We start from the raw sequence: 18,983 nt of genomic DNA, 5'->3' as shown, positions 1-18,983 counted from the left end.
ATAGGCTATGACAATGGTAGATTATTTGTTTTGTACTGGAAAAAATTAAGTAATGAAAGAGGATTGTTATATAGTTTACCAGGAGAACAAGAAATACATATACTATAAAGTAGGCTCAGCCTCTATCAACATATCAATCGGTTGTGGCATATAAAATTTAGGGTTGGCGAGTTTGACGTGATAACCCAGTTATTTCAGGTATCGTATAAAATGTAAAAGTTTGAGAATAATCATTAGAATGAGCAAAAAATGTTAATTGTGAACTATTTTTTGTAAGAGTAGTGGTAGCATTGATACCATTAATAGGAATAGAACAATTTTTCATTACTCAGTTAAGCTGTGACGCAAGTCTTTGAGTGATAAAATTAGCTGTTGAGCAGGTGTCTAAAAGAGTTCGACATTTTATAAAATTTCCTGACCCGTCTTTGACTCTCACTAAAGCACTAGTCAGCAGAGGAACAGCTGGCCTTAGTGATCGACTCAAAAGACAGGTATCCTGCTCAACGGGAATTTCTAAATTTAGTCACTCCTTATTTTTATCTTTATTATTAGGTCTAGTCTCTTTTCTTGATGAGACAGGCTCACGTTCATGCAGAAAGATGTTGTGTTTTTTATTACATATTCTGCAATTTTTTAAAAAACACTCTCCTCTATGATATTGGAGACAAACTTCGCATAAATTGGCCTTTTTCACGATTTCGCGTCTTTCAGGGACAGACATCTTTTTAAAATTCTCGCATTTATGAAGAAGATGCTGCTGGTCAATACAAACAACGCAATTATTCGAGGTATTGATTGCAAGTGTTGAGTGTGAAACGTTATTATTCGGTTTTTTCACAAATTTGTTATTAAAGCGTTTCTTTTTTTGTGGGGGTTGTGTATTTTTTGTTATATCGATAACCTCAATTTCTTTTCTTTTAAATTGTGACAAACAAATTGCTTCGTTTGTCAAAAAATTAATAAAATAATCAAGACTTGGAAATGCATCTCTTTCGAGAGTATTCATTCATTTTTTAGCTGTGGATCTATGCAGCTTGCTTTCTAAGATGACGACAAGCATTTCCTGCCCGACCTCTACACTTAAAGTCTCAAGGCAAGTGATGTGAAGTCTCAATTGATCGACAAGGGAATTTAAACCTTCCGCAGATTCTCGCTCTTGAGTCGGTAAATTAAGTACGGAAGATAAATGGCGTGATATTATTATCCTTTTAACTTCAAACGCTTGTTTTAAAGTGGCCCAAGCCTTTTCAAAACTTAAATCGGCAATAGGGTAATTAGCGATTTTCTTTCTGGCCTCACCGACTATAGCCTCATCGAGGAGACAAAATTTATCAATATTATCAAGTTCGGTATGGGCTTTAATTAAAGCTTGAAATGAATTTTTAAAGGATAACCAAATTTTATAATTTTTATTAAAAATCGGAACTGCTGTTTGTGGAAGTTTTAATTTTCGCTTGGGCTGAATGGGTTCGGTTTGAGGAGGCGTTGGGACGACCGATTGCACGATTTTTTCTACTTTAGACGCTAATATAAAATATTCATCTAAAAGATTTTCGAGTTCGTTCTCATGATTGTTGCGGTCGAAAAGCTGTTGAGCCTCAGACGATCAAGTTGGCAATTTCTCGAATTCTTAGTGGCCTGTAGATATTGTGGTGTTGCCATTTTTTTCATGTTGTGATTCTGTAATGCTAGGCAGAGACGTAAGTTTCTTTTAGGGTTGTACTTACTTTATTCGAATCGGTTTATACAATATGATCATGATCAAATATAGATAAAAAAAAATTTTTTTTTTCTTTGCTTTAACTTCCTTGGAAAAATAATTAATTCATGATTATTTATTCTTCCAATCAGAGGAATTGAACAACCATTCTCAAAATTTTCATGGATATTATGAAACCAATCTCAAAGCATAAATTATAACAAATAGGAATTATAACCATAACTATTAGCATTTATCAAAAAATTAGCATTCATCAAAAAATTGCATGCTTAATTACTATACATCATGGTAAAATTCTATTTTTCGAGGAACGTTATTATAAATTGATCCGTCGTCTCGCTCGATTGGTCACTTTGGAGTTTGGCCTAATGTTATAAATAGTCTAGGGTGTTCGGTGGCTACTGTTTCAATTCCGCAATTTTCGAAAGTTTGTTTTGACTTAAGTGAGAATCTGTAACCTTGATTTTTTACCGAGTATATCGTGCCTTCTTGGCTCTCTATTACGTTGGCTGTACCAAACCAAATCGTAGCGTACTTATCTCAATCGCAGTATTTATTTGAGGGTACGTTATCCGAAAATGCGTACCCACCGTACATGTCGATACATGATTCGGCACTCAGCTGGCAAAAAGTTACTGAATTAAAATGGATCTTGTCCTGTTCCCTCTTAACCCTAGCATTTTGTTTAGTATAAATGATGGTTACGGAGCCTGTCACAACTACGTTGTTCCAGCTCCCGTAAGCATCTGAATAACAACTACCACCAGAACGATCTCCATCCGAATTCGCGCTTCCTGCCAGTGTAATGGATCTATAATTAACAATATTTGGTGACAGTTGCTGCATAACCGTATTGCCGACTGTCACCGTACCGTGATTCTACAGCGTTTTATACGCGTCCTTCAAAATGGAATTAATATATTCGGCATTGCCATTATTGGTGATTGCTACATAATCTGTAGCTGAGCCGCAGTTGAAGACTATTCAAGAAACCTCGACCTTGCATAGCCATACTTGGCTATATTCAACCAGTTCACTTAATATTAACTGAGCTTTGCTGGTCTTTACCGGCTCTCGAGTGATGTCACACTCGTCGATGTTTAGTAACGATATCGTGGTGGTGTTCAATATGATATAATCGAACCCGATAAAGACCTCGACCGTGGCCAGCACTAATACCAAAGTGACTACGCTTTTCTTAATCATCTGTAAATTATCATTATAGTATGCTGGCATCTATACAATATTATGTTATCCCGATTTTTACTCTTTTTAACTCCCACTTTGCCTCCCTCTCCCACAGTAAGCTCGGACTCACTGGAGACGGCCCCCACGGAAATATTTTATAAAAATTTTGCAAAAATTATATAACCAAGATGGTCTGGGTTCGATTCTTAGTTGAAAAGTTTTTTTTCTTAATTATTTTCTGAAATTTTGAAAAATTCTTTTATAAAAATTTGACAAAAAAAGGGGGGGGGGAAGTCAAAATATTCGAAATAAACTCAGAAATTTTTACAAAAAATTGATGAAATATTTACAAATTTTTTATATATTATCTATATAATATTTATAAAAAAAAAATTGAAATGTTTATAAAACTTTTATAAATATTTTACATAATTTTCTTAATTTTTTGGCCATATTTTACAAAGCGATTATATAAAATGACTTTTATATAATTTTTGCAAAATTTTTATAAAATATTCCCGTGGGGGGCAGTTGACTGTTAAAATGTCTATCTTATATCAAAATGTCTATCTTATATCTAACATGCGAATGAACTTTTTATGTAAGTGAGCGGTTTATTAATTAACAAAGCCAGGTTGATCATTGTGTGTGTGTGATGAGTTTTTAAAAAGATATATTTTTTTTTATTAAAATATTAAATAATTTTGATTTGGAATTTATGCTCTAAGCATTACTTAAATTAATTCTAAAATAAGTGCTAAAATAATTGCTTAAATTAATTCTAAAAAAAGTGCTAAAATAATTGCTTAAACTAATACTAAAATTAATGCTGAAAATAATACTCACAAAAAAATACAATTTTAGTATTAATTTAAGCAATTATTTTAGCACTTATTTTAGAATTAATTTAAGTAATGCTTAGAGCATAAATTCCAAATCAAAATTATTCAATATTTTAATAAAAAAAAAATATATCTTTTTAAAAACTCATCACACACACAATGATCAACCGTCACACAATGCTATGTTAACTCCAGAAAAAACAAAATACAATCTAATTCAATTCTATTTTTTAAAATGTTTTCCCTAGGTTACCATCGTTTTTAACTCACTCTCAAAAATCGGGCAAATTTCCTGGCTTTGTTAATTAATTATATGTATGTTTCTCCTCTTGTTCTAATTCTTTTAATTTACTTTCATTTTCAGCAAGTATTTTAGCGTCTTTAGGCGAAATTTCCGATAATCTGAATCGGTTTGGGGGAACTTCTTCTCTTTTTCCTCCATCTATCAACTCTACTTCTCCTCTATCCGTGACAATTGACATTATAATATATTATGAAGAATATATTCGGCCAAACTATCTTCACATTCGAAGGTCCAATTCTTTTGTAACGATTGGACGTCTCATTTCAGGCAGCAGTACTTCAATCTTTTCTCGAGAGTTCATATGTGATACCCTTGTAAGATTGTATAGTACTCGCTCTCAATTTCATTGAACTCTGCTATGTAACAGTTTGTACACAGTATTACCTCTTCGCGATCTTCGAGGTTTTTCCTGATGACCAATTTAGTTACCACTTCTGCTAGTTGTATACACAATCTAAAGGAGGCACCGTTAAAGAGGTTTGTACAGCTGCGATGTCTTGCGTCTATCACTCTTTTTATTTGAGCAGACGACCAACCTTTTTCACACTGTTTGAGTTGGCAATTTTCCAAATTCTGAGAGGCCTGTAGATATATCGTATATTAAACAGTATAATCATAATTAAATATACAATATAAATAGCCCAGTTATTTCAATTTTTTTGGAAGAATAATTAATCCGAGATTATTTATTCTTCCAATCGGAGAATTTGCGTCAATTAAAGATAAATCAAATAAAATATTTATGATCAATAAAAAATTTTCTTTTTTTTTCGAGACAAAGATGTCGATTTCTTAATTATCTATGGGAACAATGTTTGGGCGTAAATTATAACAGTGTAAATTTATTAAGAAAATTGATATTTATAGAAAAAACTTGTATCCTTAATTTCTATACATAAAAACAACATTTTATATGAAGGAAGGTTATCAGAAGTCGATGCGTCGTCGGGCTCTTGTGGGCATTGGGCATTGAAGTGGCGTGTATCCTGATGGTACTTTTTCGATGTCCGTGTCTGCATCTTCGTCTATGTTGTCGTCTTCTCGTGGAGAAGGAATCCCGCCAAAACAACACGTGAGAGGGGATTCTTCGGGGATGTTTGGTTTTCCTTGGTTCATTTCCCGTTTTCCCGCTTACATCTCATTGGTCGGTCTACATGGTCCGACTTTTATGTATTGTTAACAACTATTTCAAATTATTTGAATATTCTATGAGTGGAATCGACGAATCCTTGTAATTTTTGGATTCTATCGATATCACTTATTACATTAATTTATTATTGATCATATTTGTAAAAATAAGCAGTATTGCCAACTGGCATTAGTGCCGACTCTAGAAAAATATTGAGGGTGCAAGGCCTCTAGATCCCTTCAGCGTACTACCCTCGTAGTGCGTCAGATGGAGCAAGGGGTGTTGAAATGCACTCTAATTGCATAAAAAATAATAAAAAATGAAAAAGTTTAGGCGTTTTACTGCCGGACATTACAGCAAAATAAATCTTACATTTTTTCACACTCACTTATATCGTTTGTTTTATTATAATTTATTATTATTAGGGGTTAATTATTTAATATAAATTGTTATATATAAAAGAAAATATTATTAACATAAACAATTATAATTGCAAGCAAAAGTGATAACAATAGAAAACAAAATTATATCGAAATGATTTAAAATTATAATTATATAACTATAGTCATGCAACTTATTTCCCATGCATTTATTTTTTCTTTCTTTTTTTTCTTTGTTTTTTTTTTTCATTAACAGTTGTTTGGGACTGGCTGTCGGCAATAGCTAAAATAAAAGAAGGCGATTTTAACCGTGAAAAAAGAAAAACATTAAATTTGAGAAACCCCAATAACAGCCTAGGTAGCAAAATCGATAAAATAAAAGGGACAGGAAAAGAAAAATAAAATTTTATCGTTTTTCCGAAAATCCCATTAAATTTTATTGCCAAAGGCCATGTAAAATGAGCAATATTATTTGCCGACAATGGTGAAAAGATAGCACTATACTTTATTTATTCATTTTATTTATCTTATTTATTTTATTTTATATTTTTTTCTTTTTTTTTTTTTAAGCTTGGCATATATACTACGAAAAAAACAATAAAAATTTTAACAACATTTTTCCTTCGAGAAAAAAAAAAAAATTATGCACGCCGACACAAAGAGACGCTACGCTATAATTTAACAGTGTAAAAAAATTAAACAAATGCTTTTTACAAAAAAACAATTTAACCATAGATTTTCTCTGAATTTTTCCGCGCGCGAATCATTTTTTTCGGCCCAATTTTACCCTCCGCGAACGTGCTGTCTTTTCTCAGTCCCGAACGAGCCCTCATGAAATATCGTAGCCGGTTTAATTCCCGAACAACTATGATGAAGACAACACCAATAAAATTTGAATTAACAGAACGTTGAATTTATTAATAAAAACACATATTTATCGCTACAAACGTTGTATACAAAAATGATTTTTAACCTACGCTTGATTTAAAGTTTTATATGTCGATATTCGATCTAAAAGGTCTCACCACTTAGAGAGAGAACTTTACCGCGTGGTTAATACGGAGTCAGTGGTTGAGATTAATACAAACAACCCGTCTAATAAAATAATGCGTAACCCGGAAAATAAGTGATTGGATTGAGACGCAATCCAATTGATAATTAAATAAAGCACTGACTCTATAGGTACGTAACAATAACACTCGGTTTTGAACAGGAAACTACTTAAACTCACTACAAAAATTCGCGAACAAACACTTAATAATAATTTACAATGGTACTACGATTTTATTTCACAACGACGTGGACGTGGACCTTGACCTTGATTGACTTCGTGACAGATTGATGATGGACGTATTTTATTTAATAATAAAATATCTTAATATACATATATATATATATATATATGGATATGATTGTAACGGCTTGACAATAATCATTTTTGAGTGGTAATACACTTGTGTTTCACTGATTTTACAACTTTATTCTAATTGTCGTTGAATAAATGTCGAGTATTGGAAATATAATAATTTATTGACCACGAGGTCATGTAATCGTTTAATTTAAATATTTCGAATTTCAAACAATTAATAGTAACACTTTTTTGGCCAAGTGTATATTAACTTATTTAATATTTATGCAATTTATTAAGCACATAACTAAGAGTTATTGTAAGACGTTATCGACCATGCGGTCTACAATTTTATAATATAGTTGAAATCAATTTAAGAGAGAATTTAGAACAAATAAATTAAAAACCAAATGTTATACCAGATTATTTACAAATGATTGAACGAATGAAATCAAACAAAATATTAAATAATATAACTTACAAGGTGTTGGCTTCAAGAAATTCAAAAGTATTCTAAGTTTTTATTTTAGAAAATTAGAGCTGGAAGAGCTTTTTTTGGCCAATGTGACCACTGACCAAGTGATAAGGATCAATCTCGCTCGATACTCTGTGACCCTTTAGGGTAGAAATCGGGATAACATAATATTGTATAGATGCCAGCATACTATAATGATAATTTACAGATGATTAAGAAAAGCGTAGTCACTTTGGTATTAGTGCTGGCCACGGTCGAGGCCTTTATCGGGTTCGATTATATCATATTGAACACCACCACGATATCGTTACTGAACATCAACGAGTGTGACATCACTCGAGAGCCGGTAAAGACCAGCAAAGCTCAGTTAATATTAAGTGAACTGGTTGAATATAGCCAAGCAGAAGTATGGCTATGCAAGGTCGAGGTTTCTTGAATAGTCTTCAACTGCGGCTCAGCTACAGATTATGTAGCAATCACCAATAATGGCAATGCCGAATATATTAATTCCATTTTGAAGGACGCGTATAAAACGCTGTAGAATCACGGCACGGTGACAGTCGGCAATACGGTTATGCAGCAACTGTCACCAAATATTGTTAATTATAGATCCATTACACTGGCAGGAAGCGCGAATTCAGATGGAGATCGTTCTGGTGGTAGTTGTTATTCAGATGCTTACGGGAGCTGGAACAACGTAGTTGTGACAGGCTCCGTAACCATCATTTATACTAAACAAAATGCTAGGGTTAAGAGGGAACAGGACAAGATCCATTTTAATTCAGTAACTTTTTGCCAGCTGAGTGCCGAATCATGTATCGACATGTACGGTGGGTACGCATTTTCGGATAACGTACCCTCAAATAAATACTGCGATTGAGATAAGTACGCTACGATTTGGTTTGGTACAGCCAACGTAATAGAGAGCCAAGAAGGCACGATATACTCGGTAAAAAATCAAGGTTACAGCTTCTTACTTAAGTCAAAACAAACTTTCAAGAACTGCGGAATTGAAACAGTAGCCACCGAACACCCTAGACTATTTATAACATTAGGCCAAACGCCAAAATATGAAAATAAGAAAGACGTCGAGTCTCATATGATGAGCTATATCGACGCTCGATTTGTGTATGTAGAGCGTTGGGCAAGAACCCAAATGAGCTATTTATATTAAAGTTTATTTGAAAACCGATTTAAATTAAAAACGAAGCAATTTCGGGCAAGTCTGTCCCTAGCTGCGAACATTCCTGATGAATTTGCCTACCAGTACATGGAAAAGTCTGGTTACACTGCGATAGTAGTAGTGAAGTGATCCACATGATACAATGTCTTGCTATAAAAGATAAAATTAAGCAAGATGGCAAATGTTATAATAATTTACCGATAACAAGAGGTGAAAATGTAAGTACCTTCATGACTCCATGAACACATATAATTACGTCAGAAGCGACTCATTTACCATGTAATGGACCTTTGCCACAATTCTTCAAAATTGATAATTTGTGGTATAAATTTATTCCAAATCCAGTACTTGGAGACTTACCTTCAGCATCGAAACCAATTACTACTGTTAGCCGGAAATGTAATGCGTTGACCGAATTAGCATCCTCGGGTATTTACACCTCGGAGGATTTACAGAATATGAGGGACAGAATAATGTTCCCCATTGAAAGATCAAAGGTCTTGGGAAATTTTCCAGTCCAAGCCTCAGGCTCCAACTTGGTATACTCGAAAAGGACGTCATGGAAATTTTCAGTGAAGAAGACTTTGAAAAAATCTCTGAAAATGTCTGGGAGATAACATGGGGTAAATTCACGTCCTTCAGCAACATAAGCGCTGGAGTCAGTGGTGTATTCACCATTGTCCATATCTTTAAGACAATAGCCGACATGTATGCAATCTACGGTTGGTCTATACATATGTTGACAGCTCTATGGTCAACCTTGACCATAGGTGTCTTGCATGAGAGAAAAGTTAATCGTACTGGTATCGGCGAATACTTAAATAAGGCATCTCCTGACCTGGTATTATCAAATAAATTCCTCGAATCAGGCTCGCACCCGAATGCTCCTACTAATAATGAATATCGACAAATTCCCCAATTAAAATAAGTCAAAATTAACACCTTGAATGTTTGAATTAAGAATAATCATTAATTTTAAGGTTAGGAATAAAACATCATGGTGACAAACAAAAAGGTATTAAATCAAAAGTATCGTTATGGTCGTTTTGGTCTTGTTTAATCTGTTTATAGATCTGTTTATATCAGCCACTCAGAAACGGACAGTCACAGAAGAGTACCATTCCTTGGATAGGCATGCATTCAGTCCAATACAATTCTTACTTCAAAGAAATCAAAGGAATGAGACCCTAACTAGCTCACCACAAGAAGGAGGAATATGGACTCCGCCATCTGAGAGTTCACTACTGCAAATAACACCCCATTCCCACCACAACCTGATCAAAACAGTGTTGCTGTAGGGGGATGGATGCTATTTGGCGGGATTCCTCCTCTCCAAGAAGACAACGGAAGAGCAGAAACATAGATTAAGAACATTATCTGGGTCTACACGGATCCAACATCTAGTGACCAATCATGGCCAGACGACGCATCAATTTTTAATAATTTTCCTCGAAAAATAGAACTTTACCATGATGTATAGTAATTAATCATGCAATTTTCTAATAAATGCTAATTTTTTTCTATACATAATTCCCATTTGCTATAATTTATGCCCTAAAATTGGTTTTATAATATCTAAGAAAATTTTAAAAATGGTTGTAAACTTCCTCCGATTGAAAGAATAAGTAATCATAAATTAATTATTTATCCAAGGAAGTTAAAGCAAAAAAAAAACAAAAGATTTTTCTTATATATATCTGATCATGATCATATTGTATAAACCGATTTGAATTAAGTAAGTACAACACTAAAAGAAAGCTGCGTATCTGCCTACCATTACAAAATCACATTAAAAAAATTGATACAAGATAAGCTAGAGTCGTTCAGATACGCATGTGACCTAATCTGTGATATTTGTACAACAAAATGGCTTACGTGCAAACCTAGCCCCCTTCGACCCCCTCGGCAATGTCGCTTATGTGAAAAAATTGGTCATATCGCAGATAATTGTCAAAATAATTTAAAAGAAAAGACGAATGTTATCAATGCAGAATTGTTCCCCATAAAAGAAGTAGAAATAGCAAAAGTCTTCCCTTATCTTAGTGAAATAAGTAAATTTTTGATTAGAAAGACAGTAGATGACGGGTGTTCGGAAAATTAGGAAAAAAAAAAAATTCAAAAAAAAAAAAATGGGGAAAACCTATTTGAAAGAATAAATAATTTTAGTAGATTACTTACCCTTTGAAATAGGGAAATTTAAATATTTAGTAATTAGGAAATAAGTAAGACAATAACACGTTAAGATAAATGTTTGAATCAACCAATATTTGTATAAACTTTTGTAAATTTGTGTCAATATAATACATAATCATGATTGCCGTCGAATCTTACCCGAAGACATCAGGAACTTTGAGAACTTCGAGAACTTCCAGACTCAACCGATAGATATTAAGTAAAAATGTAACCTCGAATTAAGGTACAATTAAGCGAACATAATTACGGAATCGTACGTTAAGCCATCCGTTCACGTACACTGCGTTCCCTGAACAGAATATTTTACTGTGGAGTGTGATGTCCTGCGGTAAGCGTATCAACTTTTTCATTTAACTGCCCTTGAACAACGAGTGATAACTCTATCTAACAAGGATTTACTAGACGAACAAGCTTTCAGTTCAATCCCAGTAAAACCAGGAAGTAGAAGAAATCAAGGAATCAGAACATCAACTTGTTCACCAGATAACGAGAAAATATGGACTTCTCTATTTGAGAGTCCACCCTCTTCAAATAACACTTTATCTCCGCCACAACCTGATCAAAACAGTGTTGATGTAGGGAAATGAATGTTATTTGATGGGATTCTTCCCTTTCAAGAAGATGAAGATAGTATAGAAAAGGAAGCTAAAACAGACATTACGGAGCCACCAGTCGAATACACACCAATCCAGTGTCCAACAACAACACGCGCCTGGAAACCTCCCAACTCTGATGACTTTAGAATAACCTTCCATTGAAATTTACCATGATGTATAGAAATACGATAATATAAGTTTTTTTTTAATAAGGTATTTTATAAAAAAAGAGCTAAGGTCATCTAAATCTCTATTTGAAAGAGTAATTAATTACTTAGGAATTATTTACTCTTTGGAATAAAAATATTAATAACATAAGAAATATAAATAAAAAAGGTTAAGTCACGAAAAAAGTAAATGTTTAATTTTCATACAAGTTCTGTTATCTAGATTTAATTTCACAATAAATCACTATCATAATTGCGACGGAATATATCAGTTGATATCACTGTAACACAGAAGCCAGCATGGGAAAAATTCGATGTCCACCCTGGTGGAAATATTTCTACGAATTTCAACGAATTTCTACGAAATAGACCCATGGACAGAAAAAGTTCGAAAGGTTTCTCCGTACTCTTAACTATTTTTTAAACTTGAAAAGACATATTTAGGATTCTGGCTGAATTATGTTATCCAATGAAGAATATTTGCTGGGTCGAGTGATTCAGAGGAATTCATTTGAAACTCCCCTGGTGGAAATATTTCTACAAGTTTTTTACGGATCCTTACAAAATCCATACTTGCGAAGAAAAATTCCAAAATATTTTTCTAAAATTTATATGTACTTATTAACAATTTTTTGTACTTCAAGAGACATTTTGTGGATTTTTGCCAAATTATCGATGGTGGAAATATTTCTACGAGCTTTCTACGATTTTCAACTAACTTTTTACGAATTTCTGAGGATAGTTTTTCTACAGTCCGCAAACAATCGAAGAAGTTTCTTTGAAGAGCTACATAAATTCAGAAAAATGTTCAAAGAAAATCTATAAACTATATATATATAAACTATTTTTACTAATAAACCAAGTTCTCTGAAACTAAAAAAAACTCGAAGAAACATTTAGAACTAGTTTTACTTACAGTTGACTTTTATAGAAGTGCCCGAGCGATCGGACAAGTTTTCTCCGAAGGCCAAAAAACTCGAAGAAAAATTAAAAAACTCCGAAACTATTTTCTCGAATGGGTCAATTTCGTAATAGTTCGTAGAGATTCGTAGGAATTCGTCGTGATTCGTAAAAATTCGTAGAAATTCATAGAAAATTCAAAGAAATATTTCCATTAGGGCAGTACTTCCGAAACACGACTTTAAGAACGCTGCCTTTTTTTTGAGACAGAGAAACACTGACGATATACAACCCCTACCAGGGATCCAAAGTTTCGTAATCTATCGTAGCAAAGAGAGATATGCTGAGACATTCTATTGTAAAGAGTCCTCCGAGTTGGAAGGAGAAAACGCATCACAGTAAAAATACGAGGTTATCTATAACACGACTTAGTGGGCAAACAGCCACGTCCATTGCGAACTGTAAGATGGTGGTGGTAAAATTCCACCGGACGAATGGTGTAAGCAATGTGCCGCCTACGATAACAAAGGTTGAGGAACGAATACCAATCCAATCAAGTTGACTATAGAAGAGGAATTATGGATAGACTTCGAGGAAAAGTTGGGACTTCCCGAGTTGGATCTTCAGCTACTTACGGCGATGCTACCGTCCCAGTTGCCGAAGCAACATGTCGTCCAACAACTTAAAGCAGAAAATAGAAAGAGAACAAATACATCTGATAGAAAAACTTGAGGAACCAGGAGTCCTATTCTGTCTCAAAGGTGTCCTCTACATCAGTGTCTATCGTCTATTCACCACGCCGAGGAGGAAAAATAATTATGCACGGAATGCACTTACAATAGAGACACAATAAAGAATCGTAATAAGTACACTTATCTGGATGATCCCCACATGTTGATAGACAATCCAGAACTCCTTACTTGTGCAGGTTGCACGAACGTACTACTGGAACAACATGACCCAAACCGATGTGGAGACTGCGTTAGAGAATTTCTGACTTTCAAGGAATTCAAGAAACTCCAGTCCCAGAAATCAAACAAAGCAGCCAAAAAGGCTGAACAATTGGTTTTAACCAAGGGCACAACTCAACTACAAGAAACGCCACGACACGGTACAATACAAGGACTCCAAGATCTTCAAGAACATCGAGAACTTCTAGATATTAAGAAGTATTGTAACATAGAATTCAAAGTGAAATATAAACGAGGCCACAACCGGTTCAGTTTACGTCTGATTTGTCAGCTATTAATTAACCAGTATCAACCACAACTGTATTTTATTTTTAAGTGTTTTATCCGCGATTTTGCAAATGTAGTGGAATTTCACATGTAGTGTAATTTTAAATAGAATTTTGTTAAATGCCAAGTTTTTTATTACGTATTTTTGAAGTCCGAGTTTTTAATTAATTAACAACTAAATTGCTTCACAATTTAGCTGTCTGATTTCGGGGCCACGTAAAATTTTGTCGACGGGTCGTTTTGAACTAATTTTATCTACCACTGACTCCGTAATATACACACGGTTGCCCCTTCAAATATTTTATCGACGCGTGGGTCTTTTAAATCGAAACTTGAGGATAAAAACATTTGTGGTTGTTTTAATAACAATTTGCTAGTAAAGTAACAATAAACAGTAACTATATACAATTGTTAAATGGTGGAAAAAAATAAATAAAAAATACACAATTTGAATTAAATGAATAAATTAAACAATCTAAAAAAATTTTGGCAATATCCAAATTCAGTCCCGTGGCACTCCCATGGTGAGGGACGTGACTTATCGTCCATTCTGGTTTCCATAACCGTTCGTAGTCATTTTTATTTTTTGACGAGTTTCGTCTAGTTTTGCCAAGTTCAAAATAATGGACTTAGAAAAAAAAATTAAATTTTACAAAAAAAACCTAAATCCCTTAGAAAACAAAAAAACTTAGATATCTACATTATTTTACTTAGCTGTAATTGTAGCCACACAATCAATATCTACATTAATTTACCAGCAAAATTTTTCACTTAGCTAGATTTTGTACTTAGCTGTAATTGTAGCCACACACTAATATCTGCATTATTTTCCCTTAGCTGGATTTTTTACTTAGTTTTAATTATAGCCAAACACACAATATCTACATAATTTTACCACCTTAATTTTTCCCTTAGCTATATTTTTTACTTAGCCGTAATTGTAGCCAAACAATCAATATTTACATTGTTTTACCAGTGAAATTTTTGACTTAGCTCGGTTTTATTATATAATTAAATTTTACAAAAAAAAAACTAAGTCCCATATTTGGAACTTGGCAAAAATAGACGAAATGAGTCAAAAAAAAAAAATAACTACGGATGGTCATGATGGCCATAATCCGCAATGAGCCGCCACGGGGGGCACTATAGGGTGCCGCGGGACTGAATTTGGGTACAGCCAAAATTTTTCCATCCATTTTTTGCCTTTGATAAATGTTAAAATAAAAATTTGAATTGTTATAATTTAATTTGCAACCACAAGACTCAATATTATGATTCATATATTATGAATGAAAAATTTTCAAAAAAAACTAATTCATATTGTTTTTTATATTGTTTATTTTTTAAGAAAAACTGATTTTTATTATAAATTTAACTATAAATTTGTATAATTGCATAGAAAGTTTTTGTGATTGTTTTATTCAATGATTTTTGTGGATTTTTTTAAAATGCTGCCCTTCATCCTATTGGATAAGAGGAAACATTAAAATTATTTTTAATTCATTGAATTACTTAAAAAACTGTGTCAACTTGAATAATTTCATAATTATTACCATCTAGCGTCGTGATGATTCATCACTGGTTATTACACAGATAATATTAAACAATTTATTTCATTTTTTTAATTTGCAAACGTTTTAAAATATTAATCTGTATTATTTTCTAATCACGCGGTAAACCATCCAGCCAAAGAGATGTCTATTTATTACAAAAAAAACCAATCGATTGAAAATTATGATCTGAAATTTCTCTAATTAAAAATAATAGTACAAACAATAAACAAATAATTGAAAGAATCAATACAATTCAAATACGATTTCTTATTTATGATTTTTATTTATTGTCTGTCATTGATTTTTTGTTTCTTTAATTTTTGAAAAAATATAAAATAAAATAGTGTTACGTCTTGGTATCAATATAATAAATAAATAAATAAATAAATAAATTGAATATTTAGTAAATTCAAGGGCATATAAAATACCGAGTAAGCAATTAAATTTTTGCCTTTTTATTTTTTAATTTTTTTTATTTATTTTAGCAAAATCAACATTTTACCTTTTCTCTCGATATTATATTTTTATTTTAAATTATTTTCGCAAACCTTAATTCAAAGTCACCTTTGCAACTCGATATTTTACATCCGTTAAATTTACTAAATTGTTATAAATAAAATGTTCAAACAAATGATAAATGCTGACTACCATGGGAACCCTTAAATACGATTGGTTCAGCTATGGTCCCAATTTTTATCATCCCTACCTTAGATTATACCTTTTATGGGAATTTTTATTTTTATAATTTAAGGAGCGTCACTTTTGCGACAACTTTTGTTGGGACAATATCTAAATTAAAATTAAATCAATTTTATAAAATCAAATCAAATTAAATAAATATTAATTTAGCTTTTACGTTCTAATAAATAAAATTCTACAAGTGAATTTGAATTAAATAATCTTTATGATAAAATTATTATATTTTCCTTTATAAATTGACTGTTCCTAATACTATAAAATAATTGACTGTGACATTTCTCCGGGGTGTTGTTTTCTATGCTTCGAGTTTATTTTACCGTTTGGATTATTCGAGACTACCAACATCAACAGGCGACCATCCAGATTGACACGCTCTCAACATTATTGGTTTCGGATTATTCTAACATCAAGGTACATCTACAATATTACACATTCCCTTCTAATCTGTTACCCTGTAGGGAATAACAAAATGAAAGGATTTTTAATTTTAAAGTGAAATATCAAGTTGATTTATTCTAATTATTCTATGATTATTTTCCTTTTAAATTTACATATTCTTCCCTTTTTTCGTTATTTCATAGTTTAATTTTAATTTATTAGCTTGGTACGTAACAATAGTGTTGCAGTTTATTGTTTATTAGTAGATAGTTTATCAATTATCATGATACTTGATACTAATAATATTTTATTTACTACTTGTATAATGGAATTTTTAATTTTGCAATCTGCCATGCTATCTCATTGTATACCCAAGAAAAAATCGCGTAGATCTACGTATATCAAATTAGATCTAAGTAGATCAAATTAGATCTAACTGCTTTAGATATAATAAGATCCGCAAAGTGGTGCGATCTACTCGTATATAACTAGATCTAATTAGATATAATGAGATCTAATTATATATACTGAGATCTAATTAGATGTACTGGGATTCCAAAAATTTATTATTTTAATAAAAAAAAAATTTTCAAATTGTTTAAATAATTTGATTTTTTTAATTATATAATTAATGATCTATTGGACCGAAAGATTTATACTACAAATATTTACCATCACCTGGACTTGAACACGGTATCTTCTTGTTGAAAGTCTAGAGCCTTACCTACTCAACCACAGCAGCAATAATTATAAAGACAACGAAAATTTGTTCTACTTGAATATTCATCATGAAAATCCGAGAATCAACTGACCAATATTATATTTTAATCATCTTCGTCTTCACATTTAAGACAGATATAATCTCGACTTTTTATTGTCTCATCAACACCAACACACTCTTGGTGGAACCACCACTCGCAACCTTCATCATACTGAACCCACAGTGGTTCATCTTGAGGATGGACACAGACTACAGCCATGCATTTATTTTCATTAGTTGGATCAATGGTTCTGCTGTCCGCACTGTCATATTCATCATCAGACTTCAAGATGTCTGCCAGTGGCATTTTGGTCTGGTTCATTGGTGATTGAAACTGTTCTTCTGATAATTTCGACATACTCATTTCCAACATTTTGATTCTGTTTATGTCATTTTTGAGCTTCAAGAAACTTGACATCACAGTGAGGCTCAATTACATTTCGGTCTTTAAACCAAATTCTGTATCCTTTAGTTTCCTCACTGTAGCCAACGATGATCCCTTCTTGAGCTTTCTTGTCCTATTTTCTACGTTTTTGTTTTGGAACATGGACTATTACAGGTGACCCAACCTCTTTAAAATGACCAACTTCAACCTTTTCGTTGTCGTCCAAAGTTCACAGGGAGTCTCGTATTTGACTGAACTCGCACCAGTTCTATTGAGTACATATGATATAATGTTGAGTGCTTCAGCCCACAGATCCATTGAGTAGTTTTTGCTGTGTATGATTCTTCAAGCAGCTTCAACTAATGTACGATTTTCTCGTTTAGCCTTTTCATTCTGCTCAGGTGTATAGGCAACAGTCATCTCATGTTTTATTCCCTGTTCAAAAGAGATGCTCTTCATTTCTTGAATTAGGAATTCAAGGCCTCTGTAAGTTCTTAAACAGCTGATGTCTTTACCTGTTTCTTTCTTAACAATTAACAAATAGTTTTTGAAACACTTGATGACATTACTCTTTTGTTTCAAGAAGTAAATGTGACGATAATGAGAATAGTCATCTTTAAATAGCAAAAAGTATTCAGTGTTATTCAATGAGGGTGTTTCCACATTTTGCCACATACATCAGCATGTATGAGATCACCAACATTGTTTGTTTGAGACTTACTTGCTTTGTGTAATGATCGATGCATCTTTCCAACTATACAAGGCTTACTCTCTTCTCGTTGTCCAGTTGTTTTGATGCCTCTTGAAGCCAGGAACCTTTTGACGTGGTCGTAATGTTGATGAGCCTACCTTTCATGCCACGCTTTCAGGCTCTGTGGTGCTCCAATTAGAGCATGTGGTATTTCTCTTATTGGTGATATTTCTTTTATTAGTGGTACCACCTTGAATTTCATGATAAATAGATTGCCTTCAGAAACTCCCACTGCAACAATATCTCCATTTTTTGTGAATACCTATCTGTCTCTGCTTGCCGAAGTTTAGTACCCTTTGTTAAAATTGCAATTGCAGAAAACAAATTATACTTTAGTTGGGGTACATATAATACATTATCAAGATGTTTTTCTACCCATTTTTTACCATCCAAGGATAAAATATTAATAAAACCATGAGACTTGGCTTTAATGATTTTACCATCACCAACATAAATTAAAACTTCCTAAATAGTAAACCAATCTTTTCTTCCAGTCATATGGTGGATTGGGTCTTCATAGAAACTTCACGAAATAATACATCAAATGCTCATAGAATAATAATAATATCTATGAGCATTTGATGTGTATTTGACCCTTTTTTGCGGTTTCTATGAGATTTTTTTAACTGGGGAGTCAAGACACCACTTATTTCCTGGATTACAAGTTGTTTGATTTGTTAATACTATTTCTTGCACATAAGCTACACCAGTTGCTGTTTTGGCAATAGCACCAGTATCAGTTTCTCTCTCTCTCTCTAATCTATCGTAGCTGTTTAGTATCTGAGATCGACGAA

The sequence above is a fragment of the Aphidius gifuensis genome, linkage group LG2 (genome assembly GCF_014905175.1).
Source record: "Aphidius gifuensis isolate YNYX2018 linkage group LG2, ASM1490517v1, whole genome shotgun sequence".
Taxonomy (NCBI): domain Eukaryota; kingdom Metazoa; phylum Arthropoda; class Insecta; order Hymenoptera; family Braconidae; genus Aphidius; species Aphidius gifuensis.
The sequence above is the reverse complement of the archived record's forward strand: the minus strand, read 5'-3'. Positions refer to the sequence as shown.